The following is a 26,844-nucleotide window of genomic DNA, read 5'->3' as shown; positions in this document are numbered from 1 at the left end:
TCCTTCTCTCCTTCTCTTCCTTCCTTCCTTCCTTCCTTTCTTTTTCCTTCCTTCCTTCTCTTCCTTCCCCTTCCTTCCTTCCTTCTCTTCCTTCTTCCTTCCTTCCTTCCTTCCTTCCTTCCTTCCTTCCTTCCTTCCTTCCTTCCTTCCTTCCTTCCTTCCTTCCTTTTCATATTAACCAATCTGATAGCACACCCATCTCTTTCTCAAATTTAGCTGTAGAAACAGAAGTAGAGGGTACCGCCAAGCTTCCAATGATCCAGGTACACAACCTTACTTTTGCTAAAACTAAATATTCAAGCAGTTACTAAATCTTGTTTCTATTTCCCCAACTTCTCTCTGGTCCCTTCTCTTAATTTCCATAGCCACTGCCCTATTTCAAGCATTGTCTCTCACTTGGACTATAGAAATAATTTCTTACCTAATTTCCCTGTTATGAGCTGGTCCCCACTCCAATATATAATTGTACATTGTATAATAGTAATAATTTTATCTATGTAAGTGATTTTCCTAAAAAAAATAGAGATTAGACCATGTCACTGCCTACTCATAAACTTCACTGGTTCTCTATTAACTCAAGGATCAAATACAAACTGTTTCACATTTAAAATCCTTAAAAACCCAGTCCTAATCTATTTTTTAAATTCTCTTTTTGAAATAGCTAGATGGCACAAAGGATTGACCTGGAGTGAGAAAAAAACTGAGAGCAAATCTAGCCTTAGACACACCATTTAATGCTGAGCAGGTTACCACGCTTTAGTTTCTTCATCTGTAAAATAGAGATTATGATGGCACCAGGGTTGCTGGGAGGAGAGAATGAGATAATGTTTGTAAAGCACTTTGCAAACCTTAAAGCACTTATAAATTCTAATATTATATAATACTTCTCTTTCTGTATCATTGCATCCAAACTTGCCTTCCTGTTGTTCCTCATACATACAAAAACCACAAGTAAAATATCCAAACATAAAAGGGAAATTGGGGTGTGATGATATCCATTAAGTGGAACTTTAACCACTTTTTTTCCCCATTGAATATGTTGATTATTATAGAGAGAGAAACATGACTCATGCTGAAAAACTATTACATTCATAGGTAGATTGTTATGGACTGTTGTACTATGTGTTTTTCAACATAACACTATTTAAACAAAAATGAAATTCACCTATTTGGGTAGCTATATTAATCAACTTAAGTGAATAATTACTATCAAGCCATTATATTCAATTCTATCCTATCCCTCCCAGAGATTTTTCAAAGATAAAAATAAAAATAATAAAAAAGAAACATACAATCATATTGTTCTCAGAGCAAAAAGGTTTTCATACAATCAATAAATAAAAATTTAAAAACACTCAATTTCATTTTCATTTCATTGTGATATACAAAGTACATGTATCCAACATATTAACAAATACACATATATTGGGGGTAAGTGCTCAAAAATATTTTTACTGATAGGGGCGGCTGATTCAAAAATTTGGGAGAACATTAGAAGGGCAGGTGGAACCAGGGGTGTTTTTTAGGGTGGATAAGAGAAGGATTGGAGAAACTAATGGGATGTGATGGCTGACTTTAAGCACTAGAAGGTTGCCATGTATGAGAAGACAGATTAGACTTATTCTGTTAGATCTCGACAGCGCTGAACAAAGAGCAATAACTGCAGAGAGGGGGATTTCAGCTCTTGACATTTAGAACTGTCCCAAAGTGGAATGCGCTGTCTGGAGAGATTCTTAATGGAGATCTTCGAGTATTCCATTGTTGCGGATGTAGTGGTTTTGTCACAGATTGGCTACTGAAGTCCCTTTAGGAGTTCGGAGCCTGTTAATTACAGCAACATCAGGTGTGTGGCTGCTGCTGCAGGCGCAGGAGGCAGGTAGGAATGCAAGTCCAGTTCTGATCCCTGGAGGCGTGAGGGCCTTGAACGCCTTTCCACTCTAAAATTTCTTTTACTCAACTAGGGAGGCAGTGAAGGAAGAACTCCCGCAAGACGTCCCTAAAGTAGGGATGCTAGGGCACAGACAGAAGGTGAGAGGCGGGTAGCAGCAACTTCAACCCACGTTCTAAAGAGGCTTGGTCTCTTTAACAGACAGAACTAGCTTCCTTTTTCTTCTTCGATCTGGATTGGGTTTGATTCCTCAGGTCTGAGGCTCCTGCCCTCCCCTCCGATGTTGGATTCTGGTTGGTCTTCAGTCTTGGTAATGGGGCGGGGCCTGGAGAAAAAGATGATGGGAGGGGGGACTTTAAAGGGGAAGGGCGGGGCTAGAATCTTGCTAGGCCTAGAATGAAGGATGGGCGGAGAAGAGAGAGGCGGGACTATCAGTCAGAGCTGGGAGGGGCCGAACTGGGAGGAGAGGGGCGGGGCTGGGGCTGGCCCGAGGCCGGGGGCGGGAGGCGGGACCGCAGACGGTCTAGGCGCCGGAGTCGGAGGCCAGTCCCTGAGGCTGCAGCCGCTGCACAAGTACCTGAGGTGGGCGATGAGAGAAGGAACGCGGAGCCTAGGTGAGAGAGAAGTTGGTTGGCGCACGGCGGAGGTTGGAGAAGGGCGGGCACAGGGACCCGGCGAGCGACAGCGGCGGGTGAAGGGGGTCGGGGGGCGGGACGTCCCGCTGCGCCAGCTGTGAGCAGCTGGAGCGGGAGGGAGGCCGTTCTGTAGCCAGCGCCGCCCTCCCCCTGCCGATCCCCGCACAGCTGGGCAGCCCGCGCGCCACGGCGGCGGGGCGGGTGGGCAGGCTGGCAGGCGGGCGCGCGCACTCTGGAGCCAGGTTGGAGCCGGGCCCGGGAGCAGGTGAGCTTCCCCCGCTGGTGGGGCCCCGGGGGAGGGCAGAGGAGGAGCCGCAGCCACCGAGGCTGCGCTCCCTTCTCCCCTGGCAGAGGCCCCGAGGGGCGGCAGGCCGGGGCCGGCCAAGTTCAAGTCTCCTCTGCGCCTCAGGTGCGGGCTGGACGGCGCCGCCTGACTCTTGGCGGTTGACCGTTCCTGCGGCGTGGCCGGTGGAGCTGCAACCCGGGGCTGTAGGGGGCCCCGTGCGAGCCCTGTGTCCGGACTCGTTTTGCTTCGCGTTCCTCCGCCCCCTGCAGCAGCAGCAGCCGCCGCCGAGAGACACCTCCCCTTCTCCCTTCCTCCGGGCCGGCCGATCGGGTCTGGCGGTGACCCCTGCTGCACGCGGGGTCCTCCTAGCTGTCCATTCCTGCCCTCCAGCACTCCAGCCTGCCTCTCTGCGGGGCTGGCCTGACGCCGGGTGTGGGGATACGGAAAATAAAACTACTAAAAAACATTTTGAGTTTTATGAATGGGCCTCAAGTGCCAGTTTAAAAATTGGCTTAAGCTTCCTGGGAGGGACTGCAGAAAAGGTGTTACTTTTATGTCTGTATTTATCCCGTGCTTGTCCCTTTGCTTTTCTGGTAGAGAGGGTTCGTGGGAGGAAAAGGCTTGTAGCGTTTAAAACATATTTTAGCCATCGTATGTCAATAAAAAGACGATGACCAATTGCAAAACAAACGGAAAACTTGGAAATTAACAAGTGATATCTGGACAAGGCCCTCTGGTAGTCCATTTGTTGTAGCGTGACATATTGTTTGAGACTTACTTGGCTGCTTGTAAAGATTAAAAGACAGTTTTAGAACCAGAGAGATAGATGAATTCTAACTTAGCCTTAATGAACTTTGCTAAATGTAGATTGATTATAGAATTCGAGAAAGTACACAATAGTCGTCTCATATAGTCTACATATTTCTTTTGCAAAAAATAATTTTTTTTAAAATTTGGTACATAAACAGGTTGGTTACTCAAAGTCATCAGTTGCCATAGTAACCTGTCATGGATAGTAAGGGCAAATTCTCTTCCTCCTCCCAAGCCATGGAATCACATTTATCACTAGGTTCTGTAAAGGCTTATATTTTGCTAGAATATAGTTCAAATCTGGACGAAAAGTATGAGTGGATTTTTCTAAATGGCTACAAGAATTAGAATGCACAGAAAATGAGTTTACTGTATTATTAATGTATTGTGCCAGGAGGCTTTGAAGAAAAATATTTGAGAAAAAGACATTGGTTAAATTAGAAAGGAAGCATTATATGTTGAGTGAAATTGGTGTCATTGAAGAGGATGATGAGTGTGTGTGGGGAGAATCTGGTGTTTGGGATGACATTTTGCAAATCATTTAAGCAAAAAGGGGGGGGGGAGCTTTGAGAAGATTAGAGCTAAGCAGTTTTTGTACTTGAACAACATAGTGATTGTGTACTTGGGTGCCTACTCTGTTAGAACAGCTGTTTCTGTCCATCAGATGACTCTTAGCGATCAACAGCCTTTTGCTTATTTCATTGTTATTACCCAGGGTCTTCAGAAGTTAATTTCTCAAATTTCCATAGAATGTGCGATTTACTTTTTTGTGTGTTTTAAATTTTTTATTTAAAGTTTTGAGTTCCAAATTCTAACCCTCCCCCCCTCCCCTTCCTTGAGGCATAAGTAATCACATATAAATTATACAAGTGCAGTTATGTAAAACATTTCAAATTGTACAGGAAAACTCAAAAGAAAGAAAATTAAAACTAGCTTGCGGCAGTTTGTATTCAATCAAGGTATCAGTTTTTTTCTCTGGAAATGGAGAGTATGCTTCATCATTAGTTCTTTGAGATTGTCTTGAATTATTGTATAGCTGAGAATAGTGTCATTCATAATTCTTCATCTAAAGATATTGTCATTGTACATTGTTCTGATTCCGTTCACTTCACTATGCATTAGTTCATACAAGTCTTTCCGGGTTTTTCTGAAATCATCTGCTTATCATTTCTTACTATCACAATCTGATATTCCATGGGGCAGCTAGTTGGTACAGTGGATAGAGCACCAGTCCTGACGGCAAGAAGACCTGAGTTCAAATGTGGCCTCAGACACTTAATACTAATTAGTTGTGTGACTCTGGGCAAATTACTTAACCCCAATTTCCTCAGCCAAAAAAGAAAAAAAAAAAAGAATAAACAATCTGATACTCTAGTTTGTATAGCCATTCTCTAATTGATGGATATCCCTTTGATTCCAATTCTTAGTCACCACAAAGAGAGCTACTGAAAATATTTTTGTACAGAATTTTTGTACAAATTGGTTTTTTCCTTTCTTTTTCAGATGTCTTTGGGATACCTAGAGGATCAAAAAGTATGCAGTTTTATAGTCCTTTGGGCACAGTTTCACATTGCCCTACAGAATGGTTGGATCAGTTTACAACTCCATCAACAGTGGAGTATCCCAGTTTTCCCACATCCCTTCCAATATCTAACATTTCCTTTTTTGTCATCTTAGTCCATCTAATAGGTATGAGATGGTATCTCAAAGTTATTTTAATGTGCATTTCTCCATTCAATATTTATTTAGAGCATTTTTTTATGACTATAGCTTTGTGAGGTAGGTGCTGTTACTATTTCCATTTTACAGACAGGGAAACTGAGACTGAGAGATTAAGTGACTTGTCCAGAATGACTAATAAGTGTCTGAGGCCAAATTTGTATTTTTTTTCTTACTATTTATCCTTTCTGGGAGATGGAGTGATTTTCCCAAAGTCACATAGAAAATCTAGTAGCTTCAGGTATTCTTGGCTCCTAATGCAGTAGTTCTTCCACCATACTTTCCTTTCATTTCAATACTATATTGACTCTTAGAAAGCTAAATTTAGCAACATTTATATCCAGGAATAGGTGATATTCTTCTGAGTGGAGATTAACAAACTGATGCAAATTAAGTAATGATGGCAATATGTTTCGCAGAAAGAGTTAATTAAATGGTGATAAATATGTGTGGGGCTAAGTGGAATAGCTTAATCTTATTTAAGCCATTATCTGCTTTGGAGTTACCAGAAGAGTAGTACTCTCTGAATAGAAGACACATTGGGATGGATTCTTGGGAAAGAATTCCTTGTACTCTGTTTGACTTTATACTCTTAGGAGAACATTAATGCTGATAAATACAGTAAATCTCTTAATAGAACATTAATGCTGGTACAGAATGCCTCACTTCCAGAAAGAAAGATAAAGTTCACTGGGTGGTACAGTGGTTTGTTTTGTATTGAAAAGGAAGTGCCATGGAAACAAGGAAAATGAAGAAAACACAAACTGAAAATTTGTGTGTGTCTGCTTCTGTTTGAAAAATAATATCTGCCTACCTTTCACACAGAAGCAGATTCATGTCACATAGAGATTGTCTCAAGTTCAAATGGAGATTCCTTAATATAGATTTCTTTGGTAAAACTAGGCAGAAAACATTTCCATTCCATTTACTTTATGTAATAGAGTAATAATAGTAATAAAAATAGCTAGCAATTCTGTAGCACTTTAAGGTTTGAAAAGTGGATTTACAAATATTACCTCAGTTGATCCCCACGATAACCCTGGGGGTAGGTGCCAATATTACTACCACTTTACAGATGGGGATACTGAGACAGACAGCAGTTAGGTGATTTATCCCAATGTTTATTTAAGTGTTTAAGGCTAGATTTTAATTCAGATTTTCCCGGACTCCAGGTTGAGCCTTGTTTCTTCCTTGCCGTCTAGCTGCCTAAGAAAGAAACTAAAAGTCAAGTCTTTCCTCCTTGCCAGTTTCCTTGGGACTTTAAGCTGTATCTCAAGTCTTTTATCAGGTCCTATTCCAGTTGTTGATTATAAAATTCAGTATTCCCATCCTTTTACTTGTATGTAGCTAGATTTTGAGACCGCTCTCAGTATGAATATCTAGGAAATATCCTGGACAGACAGCTGTTTTTTTCCACACTGGGGAAAACTGGGCTCAGGAGGGTTTTTTGTTTTAGAGTTTTTTTGTTTTGGTTTGTTTTGGTTTTGCCAGAGAAATACAGTGGCCTAGGCAGCAATGGCCCAACTTGAATAGATCACTTTGGGACTACTGTATGCATGTTGAGGCAATGTAGCCCTTGGAACTGATTGTGGGAACTTTTCCTACTGGGCTTATTTCTCTTTTGAAAGATTAGAATGAGAAGGTAGTTGTTGAATGTCCATTTGAGACAATAGGTACCGGACTTCTGAAAAATGTTTTCCCCTTTTCTGCCCCATAGGGCATAAATTGATTCCTTAGTTATCCTATTTGATAATATTACTTTTCTAATTTCTGTTTAAGTAGTTTGAATTTTTTTTTGCTAGTTAAATAAATCCCATTGATCTAACCATTGGGTCTGGGTACTCCTTCTTTTCCCCTAGAATAAAAATGAGTCAGAGAGCCATCTTTATTGTCCCGGAAAACTCTTTCTCTGCCCCAGCTCTTGCTCTTCCCCTTCTTTACCCAGAGAAACTTCTTTGCAGGAGTAGAGTCCAGGGTAGTGACTAAATTAGGGACTATTTAGTGGGAAGAAAGAGATGGTACCGTTGGACCTGGTTGACAATGCTTGCCTTCCAAAGATGGGGGACAGAGGAAGACTTCAGTACATTTTTTCTTTTGGCTTTAGGTGACCTGAAATCCGGCAGCCATAGACAACCACAAAAAGGTACATAAGTGTGAATAATGTTTCTTCCTGATATCTCAAGCTTTTTGTTCTTTACCTTTCAGTTTTCCTGGTCAGTGAGGATCCTCGTTCATTTCCTTTATTATCTTAACTCTCTTTAGTGCTCACTTATTATTGCCAGCTTTTCTCTTGAGTGTCTCTGTATGAGTATTGAAGGTCCAAGGAATTTCTATTCTATACTTTTTAAAATAGTGCAATGGTTAAAAGACAAAAGACTCATAATTTAGAAGCTGGGAGAAAACTGAGAAGTTATTATGCCTGCCTCCTTCATTTTAAAATTCTATGTTACAACCCTCAGTTTATACATCTGACTGTAAATTGGGATACTTAGCAAATGTGTGAAACAACTGAAACAGCTGTAGAATTAGTTCCTGTAAAACGGGTTAAATTACAAAAAATTTGTGGTGGATAGAGAAGTTTTCCAACTCCATTATTTCAGCTTGAAAATTCTTTGATTCTGGACTGCACCTCCCTTTCCCATCTTACCTCCCCCTCCCCCCACATACACATACCTCACCCTACATGTAAACAAGTTTTACCATCAGGAATTGTTGAGCAATTAATATATAAAAAGAATTAGCCAAGAAAATGAATACACCTGCTAGTACTATACAGTACTTGAAAGGGAACTTAGACGTTATCTAGCTTCAATGTTTCAACTCTTGTTAGTCTCTAGTAACAAGTTAACTTAAATAATACTTCTACTGAGATCCATTCTAATTTTAGCACTCATTTTAGCACAGAGGGAGCTTTGAGTTTTCAAAAGCTATGCTATCATTCAGGAAGAGGCAGCTGGTTGTCTCAGTGGGTAGAATGCCAGGTATAGTCATGAGGGAAGTGAGTTCAAATCCAGCCTCAGACATTACTTTTGTGACACTAGGCAAGTCACTTCATCCTACTTGCCTCAGTTTCCTCATCTGTAAAATGAGCTAGAGAAGGAAATGGCAAATACTTTGGTATATTTGAAAACAATAAATGGGGTCAAGAAGAGATTAATTAACATGATTGAACAACAACAACAGATCATTCTGGAGAAGTTTTGAGTATAGCAACAGACTGAAATTTTTTTCTTTTTTTCTTTCTTTCTTTCTTTTTTTTTTTTTTTTAAATTTTCCCTGAGAACCAACTTCACTAATAGTGGAGAAGATGGAGAAGAATATCACCAGTAAATTGGTCAGTTAAAGATTGTGGGTAACAGGGAATTGCTGTGAATCCAATATGTTGTATTAAAAACTTGATAAAACCTTTCCAAATTAATTGTACATATACTATTTTCTGATACTTGGTGACTTCAGTAAAAGAGGTAAGGAGATGATGTGAAGAAATGTATAGGAAGGCATGGTTCAGGAAGAAAGAAAGAAGCTTATAAAGTTGAACAGAAATCTCACACCTTTATATCATACATCTTTTCAATGAGAAGTTAATTGGTACATGTTGGACATGGCAAATTTCAAAAAAAAATTACAAAAAATGAAATAGAGTATATTATAGTAGATAGGAATTGGCTTGTTATTGATTTGGGGTGTTATCCCTGAAAAAGATGTCTATATAATCAGACCATGGACTTGTTAGAATTAAAATTAGAGTTAGCAAAAAGAAATAGGAATAAGATGGTGTATAACTAAACTCAGTTTTGAACAATCAAAAATGGGAAATAAACAACAGAAATGACATTGATGCCAGTTATAGTAATTTTGTACGGAAATTTAACCAATATAAATTAATAAAAAACCAAGAAGACCAAAAGAGTCCAGAGAATATCGTAATCAACAGATGTCTAACTTAATTTGCTAAACACAGAGTGAAGAAGCCAACTTAGAATATAAACTAATTCATAATTCTTACAGTGAAGGATATCTAGACAACACTGTGAACAGTATCAACTCATAAAGCAGAGACAAGTGCTTTTAAACCAGTTTAAAGAGAGCTTGGCAAGGCATTTGACTAAGCAATGTCATCTCAAGGTCATTAAAGGACAAAAATGAAAAAAAGACAGCAAATAAAAGAAAACATGGAAGAGACTTGTAAAAATTGTTATGACAAGCTTCTTCCCCCCACCCTTCATAAAGGACAATGGAATTAGTTTTTATTTATTTATTTATTTTTAAATAACTTTTTATTGATAGAACCCATGCCAGGGTAATTTTTTATAGCATTATCCCTTGCACTCACTTCTGTTCGGGTTTTTCCCCTCCCTCCCTTCACCCCCTCCCCCCAGATGACAAGCAGTCCTTTACATGTTGAATAGGTTACAGTATATCCTAGATACAATATATGTGTGTAGAACTGAACAGTTTTCTTGTTGTACAGGGAGAATTGGATTCAGAAGGTATAAATAACCCGGGAAGAAAAACAAAAATGCAAGCAGCTTATATTCATTTCCCAGTGTTCTTTCTTTGGGTGTAGCTGCTTCTGTCCATCCTTGATCAATTGAACTGAATTAGCTCTCTTTATCAAAGAGATCCATTTCTATCAGAATACATCCTCAAACAGTATCATTGTTGAGGTATATAATGATCTCCTGGTTCTGCTCATTTCACTTAGCATCAGTTCATGTAAGTCTCGCCAGTCCTCTCTGTATTCATGCTGCTGGTCATTCCTTACAGAACATATTCCATAACGTTCATAATACCCCAATTTACTCAACCATTCTCCAATTGATGGGCATCCTTTCATTTTCCAGCTTCTAGCTACTACAAAGAGGGCTGCCACAAATATTTTGGCACATACAGGTCCCTTTCCCTTCTTTAGTATGTCTTTGGGGTATAAGCCCAGTAGAAACACTGCTGGATCAAAGGGTATGCACACTTTGATAACTTTTTGAGCATAGTTCCAAATTGCTCTCCAGAATGGCTGGATGTGTTAGGACAATGGAATTAGTATACCTGGACCTTAACATCACAGTACTAGATAAGATTATGGGAAACTAGAAATGGCACTATAGAGAGCAAAGATGGGAAAAGCAGCTTGATTGGCCAAATTATGTAGAGGAATTCTATACCAGAAGTGACACAATTTGAGGGCATAAAGAACTCAAAATATTTGAAGGAGGGGTGAGTACCAAAGACATGAGTGGTTAAAATCTTAGACCTTATTGCTGCTGGGGAAAAAAAAAAAGTGAAACACAGAATTTCAGTAGTTCCTGACTTGTATGCTTACTTTCCCATTTATACAAGATTTTGAGAATCATCTCTGCACAAACAGTTGGCCTTCTTATTGAGGATAATACTAGAGAAAAAGCATCTTGGTCAATTAATTTGGGTTAGAGTTGAACAAGAAAAGCAAGGCAGGCTAAATTGCCTTTCTGAAATTGCAAACCTCTTTTGACTCCAAACTTCTTCTTAATATTACCATATTATATGTTATATATATATGTACACACACATCATATATATTATATAATACCTGCATATATTATGCTGGTGTTGTGTGGTATGAGGACATGAAATAAATAATCTCCAAAGAATTAAAAATGAACATCACAGGGTAATAGTAGTATATGTGAAAGGACTACATTTAACTAATGAGGAACATGAAAGAACAGAACTAAAAGCTAAGCAAGAAATTATCTGATATTAGAAGTGATAAGAGCATACCAGGATTAACTTGGGTACCAGCAGACTTAGAAACTCAGGACAAATTGATGAAGGTCTCTGGGATGTTTACTGTATCAGATTTAGGGACTGGAATTGGAGATGGAGCAGGGGTGAATAAATTGTCTTTGTTGGAGGGAACTTTCAAATTGATTAGATCACAGATCTATTTGAAAATAATAACAGATATATGATGCTTTCCATTTTGCAAAATACTTTATAGATAATTATAATATTTGAAGTTCATTGTAAGGTAAGTATGTTGGGTTCTAAAAACTTAGAGTAGTGGTTAAATGATTCATTCAGTTCCACATAAGTATCAAAGGTAGAATTTGTAGGTCTTTCTAATTCCCTTTCCAAAACCTTCTTCACTTTACTGTCTCATATTATAAAAAGAAGCTAAATGGCTATTATTATTACACAGTTAAATGTGAAATTTGAAACTGTTCAAGGTTGTATTATGAATGTGTATAAAATAGGCATTTTTGTGAATGAATTTGCAAAACCCCAGAGAATGTGTAAATCATATTTCATTGAATTGTTATATTATGTATTTTTCAGTTATTTGTTTTACTTCTGTTAATACTGCAAGACTTCTGTCTATTTCGCTCATGACTTTTCTGATCATTTAAATTATTTTAATATAAATCTAATAGATAACCATCAGTGAAAACAGTCAAACATACATAGCAAATAAAGAACAAAATCTTGTAACACACATCTGAACTTACATTAACAAGCAGAGACAATATTTTTATTCTGAAGTTCTCTCACATTTGAACCCAATTTAAAAAAAAAATGTATACAGTATTCACATAGAGCTATTTTCAGTGTGAATATAATTCTAGTGTTGCTGACTTTACTCTCAATCACCTCCTATAAATACTTTTCCCTATTTTCTTGCATGTTTCATATGTATCCTCTCATGGCATTATAGTATTTTATTAATTAATATGTCATAATTCAGCCATTCTTTAATTGTTGAACACAAAAATTATTTCCTTTGGGAGAGCATTTAAAAATGGAACAACTATGAATGAATATTTTTGTACGTATAGTTTTTTTTTTCTTTTTGCAATGTTTTTGAATAGAATTTTAGCAATGGACTAATTCAATTCCATAAAACATTTATTTTTTTGCTGAGGCAATTGGAGTTAAGTGACTTGCCCAGGGTCCCAGAGCTAGAAAGTGTTAAATGTATGAGATCAGATTTGAACTCAGCTCCACCTGAATGGTGCTCTTATCTACTGCACCAACTAGCTGCCCCCACAAAACATTTATTAAGCATATATTACATACCCAGAAGAAGGTAGGTAGGTAGCAGAGTAGATAGAGCGCTAGGTTTGGAATCAGGAAATCGTTATTCAGTTGTTTTTCATTGTATTTGATTCTTTGTGATACCATCTGAGGTTTTTCTTGATAAAGATACGGAAATGGTTTGCCATTTCCTTTTCCAGCTCATTTTACATATGAGGAAACTGAGGTAAACAATGTTGAGTGATTTGCCTAGGATCCACATATCTGATAAGTGTTTGTGGCTGAGTTTGAACTCAGGGCTTATGAAAGATGCCCTTTTCTAGTAGGTCACTGAAGCACAGCAGTGTATAAAACAATAGATCGTGGTTTAGTGATAAGAATGCTGGAGGAATCAGGAATTCAATCACAGACACTTATTAGCTAGGTTATCTTGGGCAAGTCACAACATATAAGAGGTATTGTGCTAAATATAATTTATAATCTCATTTCATCACACAAAGGGGAAACTGGAAAAGATGATTGGGAGGGGATTAAAATGTTTCCTGAGTCCCAAACAGAGCTGCTGATGTGAAATATTTTGGAGAGTTACCTATAAAGCTCTCATCTGAATGCTTTACAGCAGGAAGGCTTTGGAAAGAGTTTAGTCTCTAACCTGTAGACTTCCAATCAGAGGAGAGAGGAAGTTGAGGGAACTAAAAGTTTTAAGTATCAAAAACTTAAATTAATCAACATGGTGATGAGATTTCAGGTGATCAGTTCATGTTGGGTTCCCTAGAGTCAAAGCAAGCAGAGTTGTTGATAGAAAATAGACTTCCCTGGAAAGTTCTGATCTAAGTCCTCTATTTAAAGGAAGGCTTTGAGAGGAACTGATCTACCCTCATTTAGGGCTTTCATTCCTGTTGCCATATTTTCTCCAAAATATTTATACCAGTTTATAGTCTTATTCGTGATGTATTACTATGTCTTTTTTCTCATTGCCCTGCCCACAATGCATCTCATATTTTTTATATTTGCCATCCTGAAGGCACATTTTAGGTTATCACCATTTTATTTTTCTATCTTTTCATGTAGTTTTTAAGTTTCTTTGTGCCCTTTGACCATTGATCCATTGAAGTGTAGCTCTAAACCTTTTTTTTTTTTCTTCTTCTAAATCCATCCAGTTTATCCAGCTGTATTTATTGAATGGTAATTCCATTTTTGGTGTAAAGTAGATGGCGCAATGGATAGAATGCTGAACTTGGAATCAGGAAGACTCTACTTCTGAGTTCAAATCTGACCTCAGACACTGATCAACTACGTAACCCTTATCTCTTAAGTGAGCTGGAGAAGGAAATGGCAAACCACTCTAGTTTCTTGGTCTAGAAAATCCCAAATGGGGTCATGGAGAGTTAGACATGACTAAAATAACTAAATAATAGGTTTCAAGGACTTAGTTCCTAAAATGTATATGTATTCCTTAATCCAGCAAGTATCTTCTAATCATCTATTTCCTAGTCAGTTCTATGCCTGCCCCTGGTTTTCCACAACTTTCTGGTGCTTACTTGTAGCACTACTCTACTCAGTTTAACTCATCTATATCTTGTTAATATATAATTGTTTTCTCGTTGTTTCTCCCATCATATGGTAGCTCTTTAAAAGCAGGAATTGGCTTTTGTCTTTCTTTGTATTGTCACCACTTAATAAATATTTCTGATTAACTGCCACTGGCTGATGCTCTCAGAAGCAGCCCAAGAAAATTTTAAGTTCAATTCAATATTGATTAATTACCTACTATGTGCCAGGCAGTGTTAGGAAGGTGTTAGAAACCCTGGATTTGGGAATATTCTGCCTTTGTCACAAACTTGCTTCATGATCTTGTGTAATTTGGCCCAACATTTGAACATCCCAGACAATTCTGTGACAATAATATGTAGAACAACTGCTGATACTTCCCAATAATAATGAAATCTCAGGTGCAAAACAAAATAAATGTGCAAAAGCACTGTGCTAGAGGTTAAGGACACAATCCTCAAGAAACTTAGATTCTGCAGAAGGGATAGGCATATATATAAATATATGCAATTGTCTCTTACCATTCATGGAATTGAGGGATACAGAACCCCCATGAATGTAAAAAATCACAAATAATCCTAGGCCTCATTCAAAACCTTTATTCTTAATAAATCTGATCATATTTATTTAACATACAAAAGAAATAAAACAACACACTGCACCTAAAAAGTTACAGTTTCTACGTGAAAGAGATTAGTATCTCACATACCATGCAGAGACTTTGCAGCAGTTGGTGATGCTATAGCAACTGTTTCATGGATTTCTTTCTACCAAAAAACGCAAGATACAGTGATCACCATGGGGGGAAAAATCACGTGACTGAGTCTGGATGATAGAGGTGCAAAGAGACATTCTCAAAGAGTGTGTAGCCCATACTTCTTTAGTGCACTGAAACTTTTAACAAAATTCAGCTATTTGTAATAAAATTGCATATGCATGTTATGGTAGTGATAAAATATATTAATAATATACAGTATTTATGTATTTTTGCCTTACTAAATTTTTTTTCTTTAGTTTTCTTTACATACATATGTCATCTGCAGTTTTTCACAATAAGTCATAAATCTCCAAAATTAGCCACATAATTATTGATGGCTAACTCTCAAATAACCAGAACCTCTAAAATGAAACCTTCAAATGTCAAGGGATGACTTTACAAGATTATTTGTGGAGGCAGAGACAATTGGAGAGGTCTGCATCAGGAAAGGTTTCATGGAGTAGGTGGCACCTGAACTGCATATTGAAGTAGGCTAGGGATTCTAAGAAGTAGAGGCTTGAGGGACAGCCTGTGTAAAGGTTTATCAATAACAATCATTGACATGTATATATGTGTGAGGCACTGTTCTGAGTGCTTTACAATTATCTCATTTAATTTTCAAAATAATCTAGATAGTGGGTGCTATTTTTATCCTCGTTTTACAGATGAAGAAACTGAGGTAAACAACAATTAAGTGACTTGTTCAGTGTTAAACACCTGGTAAGTATATCTAAGAACAGATTTGAGTTCATCTGTTCCTGACTGTAGGCCAGTGCTCTATCCACTGTGTCACCTAGTAGGAAATGGAATGTTGAATTTGAAAAATAGCAAATAGGCCAAGTGTTTGGCGCAGTATGATCAGTAGAATTCTACTGATAGATTTTAGCCCCCTTAATTGGAAAACCCATTGTTCCAACCCTTAGTTTTATATCACTTCTATGGTTGCAGACTATAGAAACTAGGTTGATCCCTACATCATATCTAGATACATTTGCTCATGGAAATTAATCAGGAACACTCCTGGATGGAGCAGCATTAAAAGTCATAACCTGAAGTACTCTTGCAAGAAATCTTAGAATCTTAATTGAGAACCATGTTATAATGAGTTCCAGTGCCCACTTACTATTTGGAATGGATATACACTTACCTACTTTTCTCTTTTATTAGAAATCCTTTTTTTGTGTGTGCCTAATGGAGTTTGAGGCAATGTCCCTAAAGTCTGTTTGTACATTTTGTTCTTGAAATGGAACATTTTAAGTCCTTGAGCTCAAAGTAATAATTTTATTATTATAGTTAAGGCTATATTAAGAGTAGTAGCATGACACAGGATGAGTGATGTTTCTCTCTTTAATCAAAGATTTTTAACCATTCCATGTATAATTATGAAACTAAGCTCAACGCTTGAAAGAAAATGCAGATTATTAATATGTCAAGTATAATTTACTTAGTTGAATTTAAGTAAGAAGATGGAACAAAATATTCCATTTGGGATGCCTTCCTTATTATTATCCTCAAAATGTATCAAACACTACAAAGAAAATCATACTGAAACAGCTGTGCCTGGTAGGACTATATTAATAATAATAATAGCTAACATTTCTATGGCACTTATTATATGTAGCTGCCTTACAAATATTATCTTAGTTGATCTTCACAAGAACGCTGGGAGGTAAGTACTATTATTAGCCCTATTTTATAGATGAGGAAACTGAGGCAGAACTTCCGTCCCAGAATCACAGAGACAGCATGTCTCTTCAACCCAGGTCTTTCTGGCCCCCAGGCTAATTCCATCTGCTATGCCACACAGCTGCTATATTGTTAAAATACATAGAATTTCAGTTTTGAAAGACACCTTAATTAGGCCAGTGGTTTCAAACTCAAGTAGAAACAAGGATCTCTAAATAGTACATAAAGATCCCTAGGACCACATGTAGAAGATTATACATTAACAATGTTTTGTTGATTTTTATTTATTTTGTTAAATATTTTCCCATTACACCTCTGAATCATACCTAAGTAAGAATTTTTTCCTGGCAAATATTTATACGACTCTGAGGACTTTCATATGGTATTTTACTTTTTTCCAATTAAATGTAAAAAAAAATTATATTCATTTTTAAAAAAAATTTTGAGTTTCAGATTCTCTCCTTCCCTTTTCTCCCCCCTCTTAAAAAATAATTAGTATTTGAAGACTTTCAGAGAATCCATTATCTTTAATAAAAAACAATTTTGTTTCTTAACAAAAGATCTGCCTCACTGTAACTTCCACCCATTGTTCACAATTCTGTTTATGAGACCAAAGCAAAACAAATGCAATGCCTATTCCACATGACAACCCTTCCACGTTCCTAAATCTTTAATTTTTCAGATTAAATATCCTCTAATTCCTTAATCTTGCTTTGTCTGACATGATTTTTAAGTCTTCTCACCACTTGGATCCACATTTCTTCTACAGAAGCAGAGATTGATATAGTTCTAAAAAAAAAAAAAAAAAAAAAAAAAAAAGAAGTTTTGATGAGATGAGCTGGAAAAGGCCTTAATACGCTCCACATGGGGTGCCAAGAATGGGAAATGGTGTACCAGCTGACATCTGACCAGGGCCAGTTATACAGCAGATCTCTTATCACTTTACACTCTAGCCGTAGTGGCTACCATGTTTTTTGGCTAATTTATAATGACCTTGTAAAGTTCCTGGGTTTTACCAGCTTAGTTTAAATCTGACTGAGGATTTTGTTGTAGGAGGCAAAGTTGGTGCTTATTTTCAGATTGGGAGGGTAATACAAGTAAGTCTTCACTGAAATGTAAAGGCCCTTAAGGATGTTTTATTTTTACCTATTTCATTTTTACATGTGTCTATCACAGTGTGCATTTAGCACTTATTAAATGTTGAATTGTTAGAGCAAGTTTCTGCTTCTGTGTGTGCCCTTAAAATTTAATGTCCAACTGAACATGGTGAGTGACGATTTCACAGAGACATAATCCTGTCTTACAAGGGAAAATAACCTGGTACGATAAATTATTTAATTCATACTTTTCGTGATTCATAGACAAGGTAGTAGAAGATTTTATGAACCTAGATAGATATTGTAATTAAAACTGATTTTATTCAATGTTTGTTGAAGGTGACTAAGTATGGACAATGTCTGTCTTACAGTTCTTTAATTTTTTCACTTCGAATCCTATGTCAGTGTTTAAAATTTTATCACCGGACAGTGAAAGCTCATATAGAGCTATTGAGGGAAAGAACATGTGGATTAAATATATTCTGGATTATTACAGGATTGGTATTGGGAGTTATAATCTTGAATCTGACATTTTTAATATTCCTTGTTAAGCCAGTTATATATAGTACTTATGCAAAGTGACCTTTACCCTGGAAAGTCATTATGCTTTTAAAGTTATAGTCTGTTCAGTCATTCAAATTTATTGTATGCTTTCTAGGCAGAATTCAGTGTAGAAAGGATAAATGAGATTGCACCACGGTCTGCTGCCTTTGAAGACCTTAGAATTTATCAAACCTGCATTTTCTCAGTGTCGATAACAGTTGATATTTGTATAGTGGTTTACATATATTATCTCATCCCTGATCCCCCAAGTCTTCTCATGTCAAAGCTGGGGTGAGAATCTAGCTCTAGTGACACAGGTTCCCTTCCCCCTCTGTCCAGCTTTTGCCTCTGTCAATAATTTAATATAACATCAAATAAGAGGATATACTTAGACTACAAATGAAATGCAACTCAAGCATTAGAGAAACTGAGAACATCTTAAGAGAGTGAAAGGGAAAGTCCATTCAATATCTCTTTTACATTTCTACTCTCCCGAACACAGTTTTGATATATCTTGGGTCAGCATAGGAAAATAAAGGAGAATGTTTGGGGAGTCTTGTGGAAACGTCAGGTAACCATGTGATGGCCAGCAGATGACATGGAAAAAGTTTACGTACTCAGAAATGGATAAAATATATGTCTAGTAGTATTGTATAATATCAATATACTTTATCTTTTAATATTATAAATACCCCATAAAGATACAAACTTCTTCTCTGATAAAAAAGAAAGACTAAAAAATTTTATTCATATTTTCCAAATCTCCCTAACCCTCTCAATGTGGAAGGGATAATTTATAGCTTGGCTGAAATGAAAGGAAATGAAATTGAGAAGAACCTTCAGTGCTAAAGTGGAGAATTTAGGTTGGCCACTAAACCACAGCTATTAGGGAATAGAATATTATGAGATGCTGCTTCTGTAATAATAATACTTATTCCTCTTTAGGAACTAAATTAGAGATGGATGAGACTACAATTTTTAAACATTTTATATTTTAAAAAATGTTCTTATTTTTACTGATATCTCTTGTTTTCACATTACTTTCACTTCAGAATATATTTCTCTCCATCCTCTAACTAGCAAAATATCCTTTGTAACAAAGATTGAAAGAGAGGAAAAGATAGACTTTAGCAAAACTTATTAATGCTTTGACTGTCTCATAGTATGTCTTATTTTATACCTTCAGTCACCTGCTGAACAGTGGTTCGTTTATTCAATTCTTCAGGAGAGTAAATAAAAGAGCAGCTTCTCATGTGAACTATACAGTATATTTCCTTTTCTGTCTGGGATGAATCTGCTGCTCTAGAACCAATGATTTTTATTTTTATTTTTTTTATTTTTTTTGCTGAGGCAATTGGGGTTAACTAACTTGCCCAGGGTCACACTGTCAGGAAGTGTTAAGTGTTTGAGTTTGAATTTTAACTCGGGTCCTCCTGACTTCAGGGCTTGTGTTCTATCCACAACACCAATTAGATTCCCTTGAGGAATCATTTTTTTCTTGAATAGGAGAGTAAAATTGTGATAGTAGACATTTTATTTTGGCTGTTATATATTTGGTAGACTGTTATGGGGAAAAGATTGGGGCTACAATCATTTAAGAGTGAAGAAGGTTCTAGTCTAGGGATGCTTACCCTCTTTTTGAGCCATAGAACTCTTTGGACAGGATGCCTAGGGACATTAATGGATCCTATCTCAGGACAACTTTTTTTAAACATATAAGATTACAAAGGAGACCATTTTTACTGAAATAAATTTGTCGATATATGTATTTTTTAAAGTTTACAGACTATAGTTTTTAAGACTTCCACTGGTAGTTTGGACTAAGTCAAGTAGCTGTGAAACAGAAATGGAGGGGTTATTTTCTCCACTGTTGAGAGCTTCAAGACTAGAAAAACCGACATCAACCATGATAGGAAAATTGGGGAATGGTGGTGATTTGGGATTTGAGAATGAAGAGAACTCAGAATTCAATTAGTTTTAAGCATTACAGTGACATTCAAGTGGAGAGATGTGGTAAAGTCAAAAAGCACTCACTCTGAGCCATAGACAGTTTTAACTCCAGCCTGGGCACTCTTAAACAATAACTTTATGGTGTTCCTCACATCCCTTCACTCCCCAGCATACCTACTTTCTGTTTGGCTACAGCAGGTACTTCACCCTTATGGAAGGCAGGCTCTATGCTCTGGGGCACAATGATTAGTAAGCCTTCCCTCCCTGTCTCCTCTCATTTTGGGTAGGAGAAAGTGAGTCAGTATGGATAGGTTCCCAATTTCATTGCATCAGACTTACCATTTCTCTTCTGAACCCAGGACATCATCATTCTTCTAGTTCCCCGGGTTCATAAACTTGGTGTTATCTTCCAACTTTTTATTGACAATCCCTGCCTGTTTATCCAAGCAGTTTCCATATCTTAATGTTTCCACTGTACTAGATTTTCTATTCTTTTCTTTCTACTTGTACACAGTTTGGGTTCTCATTTTTGCCTGATCTCTCTGTCTCAATCCATCCTCTACCCACCATCCAAAGTGATTTTCCCAGAGCAACTCTGACTCTCCTATTCAGTAAAGATTAGTAAGTCCCTATTCACTCTAGGATCTATACAGACTCTTCTGTTTGCCATTTACACCTTTTACCTTTCCACTCAACCTTCCCAGACTTAATACATTACTTTTACTTTTACTTGTTTGCTTCTCTAACTAAACTTGCCTTCCTGCTAGTTCCTCACTCATAAAAAGACAACTAATATCCAAATGTGAATAGGGAATTAAAAGAGAATGTTCATTAAGCAGGACTGTATGTTGAAAGAGGAACAGGCTTACACTAAAAATTTTCTGCAGAATTAAAACCTGATACTTCACTTTTGCCTTTGACTCCTGGCTACAAATTATGATATTATGTTCATTGTCTTCATGACCTATTGTGTATCATTCAACAGCCAAAAAAACCCAAAAACTCTTAAATGAAATTTACCTACTTGGCTAGTTACACAAAGTTAACCAAATAACTTATTACTGATAATTATCATAATTTTCATTTCCAAGTCATATTTCCTAGGACATGCAAAGTGATTTAAAAAAAAAAATGAAGCATTCAAAATCATATTGCTTTCAAGAATAAAGAAGTTTTATGATACCACTAATAAAGTTTTAAAAACTTTTATTTTTATTTCATATTATACATAATTATTAGTACAGTAATATATGTATGTATTATATAAGTAAATATATACATATTTGGGTTAGTGCTTAGACTAGTTTGCTAGTAGGGGTGATCTGATCTCAGAATTTTGGAGGTCACTTTTCTTTCTCCACCAGTCTCTAGTTCTTTACTCCTTTTTTCTATCATCCCTTATGCCTTCCCAAACCCAGTCCTAGATTACTCCCACCATTTATCTCATGCTCCTGTACTAATGTGCTGCTAAATAGAAATGAGGTTATGTAATTATGCTGATCCAGTCCACTATATATTTTTGTTTTCTAATCTCACCTAGGTCCTCACTATAGCAAGGTAATCCTGCTATTCCTCCTTAATTGATTCTCTAGCTTACCATAGTTGCTGTTACAAATTTTCTTTCCTCAACCTCCCACAGCATTCTTTTCCCACTCTCTTATCTGAGGACTTCTCTTCATACTTTACACAGAAAATCAAGACATTTGTCTTTAGTTTCATGTCATCTCACATCCCTCTGACACTACTCACTCTCTATCCATTAACCTCTAGTTTCCCCTCCTTATCCCAGGTTTTGATTAAGAGGTGGGCCTTCTACTTGCCAAGGATTGCTTCATGACATAAACCCTTCCTTAATCCTATTTCCTCTTATATTCTTTGGTTGATCACCTCTAATTCCATCTTTCTATCTCTTTCTGCCTTTTTCTTCCTCTCTCCCTCATTCTTTTTGCTTTTCTTCTGTCCTCCTTCCTCTTCTATCTTGAAAGAACCTTTTTTAGATGTTAACATTTATGTTAGCTTTCCTATTCTATGGCCTATAACTTTTCAACTAAATTCAACAAACCTATGTAAACTCCTTCCACTTTCTCCCCTCTTAGAGAAACCCAGTGCAGTCTGTCTTCCACCTTCATTACTCAACCGAAGCTATTCTTTTCAAAGTTACCAGTAACTTCTTCATTGCCCAATATGATAACCTTTTTTTTAGTTCTTATCCTTCAAATTTTTTCTACAGCATTTGACATTGTTGACCACTCTCTTTAACTAGATTTTCTTTCCTGTCTGGGTTTTCATGACATTCTTTTCATTTTCCTCCTATCTATTTGTTCATATCTGTTTCATTTCTCAATCTTCTTTGTTGGATTTTCATCCATATCACTTCTGCTAATTTGTGTACCCAGAATCTCTTGCCTGAGTGATATAGTAAAAACTATAGTCTTTACTCTCATCCACATTTCTAGTAATATTTTGTTTCTGTTTCCATAGCATGTTTTATATTTGTCTTGTTCTGGCCATTCCTAACAGCCACCACCTTACTTCAGCCTCTCTTCTAGTCTAGACTATTCTAATAATAGTCTTTTCACTCTTCTCCCTTCCTCTCTCCCATTTAACCTCCTAAAAGCTGCCAAACACCTTTTCTCATGAACCTCCAACCCATTCACTTTCCCACTCCCAAACATTTAATAACCTTCAGAGATTCTTCATTACACATAGGACCAAAGATAAACTTTACATTTAAAGTTCTCCATGACCTTGCCTTTTCCTTCCTAAACTTCTCATATATGACTCCCTTCTACATACTCAACAAGCTTGTGGTACTGGCCTATCTCTATTCCTCACAGGCAACTCTATAGCTTTGCATTGGCTGCCCCTGGCCAAATACTCTTCCATTTCTTCTCAACCCCTTAGAATTCTTGGTTTCCTTCAAGACTCAGCTCAAATGCTAGCTTCTTTGAGAGGCCTTGCCCTCACTTCACCAGCTAGAGTCTTTCCTCATAAGATTACATTATATGTACTTTGAATGTATCTTGTATATATTTATATAAGTTTGTTGTCTCCTTTGTTAGAATGTAAGCTACTTGGGGGCAAGAACTGTTTTGCTTTTATCTTTATGTCTCCAATGCTTAACATAATACCTGATACATAGTACTACATAAACTATTTAGAAAAATAGGTAAAGGAGTCCTGCCAAACTCTTTCTGTGTTACAACATATGGTGCTGAAACCTAACCCAGGAAAAGCCAAAACAGAGAAAGAAAATTACAGACCAATTTCCTTCATGAATATTAATGCAAAAATTTTTAATAACAGATTATCAAATGAAACAAATCAGTTCCAATAGAACAGTAATGAATTGAACCAGCTACACCCAGGGAAAGAACTCGGGGAAATGAGTGTGAACCACTAACTACAAAGAATTCCCAATCCCTCTATTTTTGTCCACCTGCATTTTTGATTTCCTTCACAGGTTAATTGTACACTATTTCAAAGTCTGATTCTTCTTGTGCAGCAAAATAACTATGAACATGTATACATATATTGTATTTAACATGTATTTTAACATATTTAACATGTATTGGTCTACCTGTCATCTGGGGGAGGGGGTGGGGGGGAAGAAGGGAAAAAATTGGAACAAAAGGTTTTGCAATTGTAAATGCTGAAAAATTACCCATGCATATATTTTATAAATAAAAAGCTATGTGTGTGTGTGTGTGTGTGTGTGTGTGTGTGTGTGTGTGTAAGATTATCAAAGAAATTACAGCAATTTATCAACAGGACAATACATTATAACCAAGTGGGATTTATACCAACAATGCAGGGCTGGTTCAATATCAGGAAAACTATTACTATAATCGACCATATCAATAACAAAACCAACAGAAATCATATGATAATCCCAATAGATACCAAAAAAAAGCTTTTGACAAAATATCACACTCATTCTTATTAAAAACACTAGAGAGCATAAAGATAAAGGAAGCTTTCCTTAAAATAATAAGTGGTATTTATCTAAAACCAACAAGTGTTATTTATAATGGTGACAAGCTGAATGCATTCCCAATAAGATCAGGGGTGAAACAAGGATGCCCATTATCACCACTTTTATTCAACATTATACTAGAAATGTTGAATTTAGCAATAAGAAAAGAAAAAGAAATTAAAGGAATTAGATTAGGCAATTGAGAAATAAAACTATCACTCTTTGCAAATGATATGATTATATACTTAGAGAATCCTAGAAAATCATCCAAAAACCTACTTGAAACAATTACCAGCTTTAGCAAAGTTGGGCAGGATATAAAATAAAACTGCACAAATCAACAGCATTTCTATATATTACTGATACATGTATAGTAGGCTCTTCTTAGTTGATTTGTTGAACACAGAGCATAGGAAAGAGGTTAGTTTTTAAAGTATGTAGAAGGTAGATTGGGACTAAGCTGTATGGGGCTTTAAAAGCTAAACAGAGGAGTAAAATGCAATGTGAAACCACTGGAGTTTGAGAAGAAAGATGACATGGTCAGACTTTTTGTTTAGAAAAAAATCATTTTGGCCTTTGGATAGACAATGGATTGCAGAGGAAAGAGACTTGAGGCAGAGAGTTCAATTAAGGATCTGTTTCAATTTAGGTAAGAGGTCAAAAGAGACTAAACTAGGGTGATGGTTTGTATGACTAGAGGGGACAGGTTAAAGAGAAATTGCGGAAATGAGAAATGATATGATTTAACAACTTATTGAATATGTGCAGTGAAGGAAAATAAGGAATTTAGGATGATCCCAAATTGTGAACCTAGGTGGCTGAAAGGATGGGGTGACACCCTTGGCAGAAATAGAGAAGGAAGGTTGTTTTAAAAGAAAAGATAGTTCTCTTTTGGACATACTAAGTTTGTTATGTTCATGGGACATCCAGTTTGAAAATCCAGCAAGCAATTCTAGATGTGCTGAGAGACAATCATTCAAGCATTCACTAAGCACTACTGTGCCAGGAGCTATACGATGCACTGGAAATACAGAAAGAGACAAAAGATGGTCCCTGCTAATTTGGGAGTTACCTACATAAAGGTGATAATTGAATCCATAGCAATTGATGAAGCAACCAAGTTAGTGTATTGAGAGAATTAAAGAGAAATTCTTGTGAAATACTCACAGAGAGTATGATTAGGAAGATGAAATAGCAAAGGTGATCAAGAACAAATGATTAAGAAGGTAGGAAGAGAACCAGAAGAGAGGAATATTATGAAAATAGATAGAAAAGAGCATCCAGGAAAGGGGGAGGGTAGTCCATAGTGGAGGGCAATCAACAGTATCAAAGGCTGCAGAGAGGTGAGGAATAATAGTGAGAAAAAAGCCATCATTTTATAATTGAAAAATCATTGGTAACTTTGGGGAGAACAATTATAGTTGAGTGATGAAGTTAGAGACCAAATTTCAAAGAGTTGAGGAATGAGAGAAGAGGAAGCAAAATAGATAGCAAGAGAGGCATATATATATATATAACTATAACTTGAAGGGACCATCTTAGGAGGTTTGGTTTTGGTTTTGGTTTTTTCTCAGGATAGGTGAGATCTAGGCAAATCTGTAGGCAATGGAGAGAAACCAGTGGTTAGGGAGAGAATGTACTTCTCCCAAGGTCTGACTTGCCTAGGTTCTTCTTAGAGCACTTGGATGATCCTTAAAAGTTTTTGGGTCATCATCATACCAATTATACTACTCATTTAATACTTAGTATTCCTAACATATATTTTCTGATCCTTATGTGCACATGTTCAGTTTCTTCTGATAAGGTTATATAAGACCCTTGAAGACAAAGGCCAATGTCTTATATTCTTTGAATTTGTTGGGCACCTAGCAATCTACTTTGCAAATAGCAGGTTCTCAATAAACATTTCATATGAGAAGGCACTGAAGAGGCTCCTTTTGAGTTAGAGACATCCATAGCTTATTTACCAATGAAAAATTATACAGAAGTGACAGGATGAAATATAACCAAAAAGATGTATGAGAAGATGAGTAAAGAATAACAGCCTGAGTAGTCCATTGGTGAGCACAGTGTTGTTAGAAAATTAGTTTACCTCCCAGTTTACCCGAGTGTTTTCCTATGGAATATTTACATGAGAAAGTAGCTAAGAATCTCACCCAGGATGAGAAGGTGTAGATGGGCTGTGGTCTGCATTGATATAGGTAAATACTATGTGGCTGAGAGCCCAGGTCTCTTTGAAGTATAAAAAGTACAAAAAGTTAAATAACAGAGAAATCTATTTAAATGTTGTGTCATCTCATATTTGATTTCCCACTGGATTCATATGACGTATGTGCTATCAAAGTTACAAATGAAAACTAAAGGGACCTGACCTTTGTGACATTCTTGCCCAAACAAGTTTGACAGTAGAGGTCAGTGTAGTAGAAGAGGCAGGTTATAAATGACATCTGGGAGGAAAGTCACTTTTCTTCATTTTTCTCAGTTAGTTCCCAGTTTTGTTTGACTATTTCTCTTAGAAGTCTTAGGTTCTTCCAGAGCTCGCCTCAAGGGCCTCCTCTAGACAAACTCTTCCTGATTTTTCTCATTCCCAGCTGTTAGTCTATGTACATGTTATGTTCTTCTCTACCTTACTGGGGCAGGGACTATTTTATTTTTAGATTCTTGTGCCTCGTTCTGTATAATGAGCTTAAACACTGTTATTGAATTGAAAACCAAACTAATTTCATATTTCTGAGCTTTTTATGTATATAAAGTTTTGAGTCTTCAATAGGATTAAGAAATATGTTGTATTGCCTATTGCACTGCAGAAGCAAGCTTTATTTCATGGTTTTTGATACTTAATATACCAAAGTCTTACAAAAAGAAAGGAAATGTAGTGGGAAAGAATTATGAATTTGTAGTTGGGGGATAGAGGTTCAAATTCTGACTATTGCTG

General features: G+C 36.7%; 1 protein-coding gene across 4 annotated transcripts in view; it reads left to right on the top strand.

Annotated features, from left to right (window-relative positions):
• The first annotated feature begins 1,339 nt into the window (after positions 1–1,339).
• Positions 1,340–26,844, top strand: part of TEX2 (testis expressed 2) — a 149,015-nt gene continuing 123,510 nt past the window's right edge. For 2 of the 4 annotated variants that reach the window (XM_051994972.1, XM_051994974.1), the window contains exon 1: positions 2,520–2,788. The gene's annotated coding sequence lies outside the window, so the exon portion shown is untranslated. The other 2 variants (XM_051994975.1, XM_051994976.1) reach the window with 2 other exon arrangements.

This window comes from Antechinus flavipes, chromosome 4, assembly GCF_016432865.1.
Source record: "Antechinus flavipes isolate AdamAnt ecotype Samford, QLD, Australia chromosome 4, AdamAnt_v2, whole genome shotgun sequence".
NCBI classification, from domain to species: Eukaryota; Metazoa; Chordata; class Mammalia; order Dasyuromorphia; family Dasyuridae; genus Antechinus; species Antechinus flavipes.
This window is presented reverse-complemented; position numbering and strand designations above follow the sequence as displayed.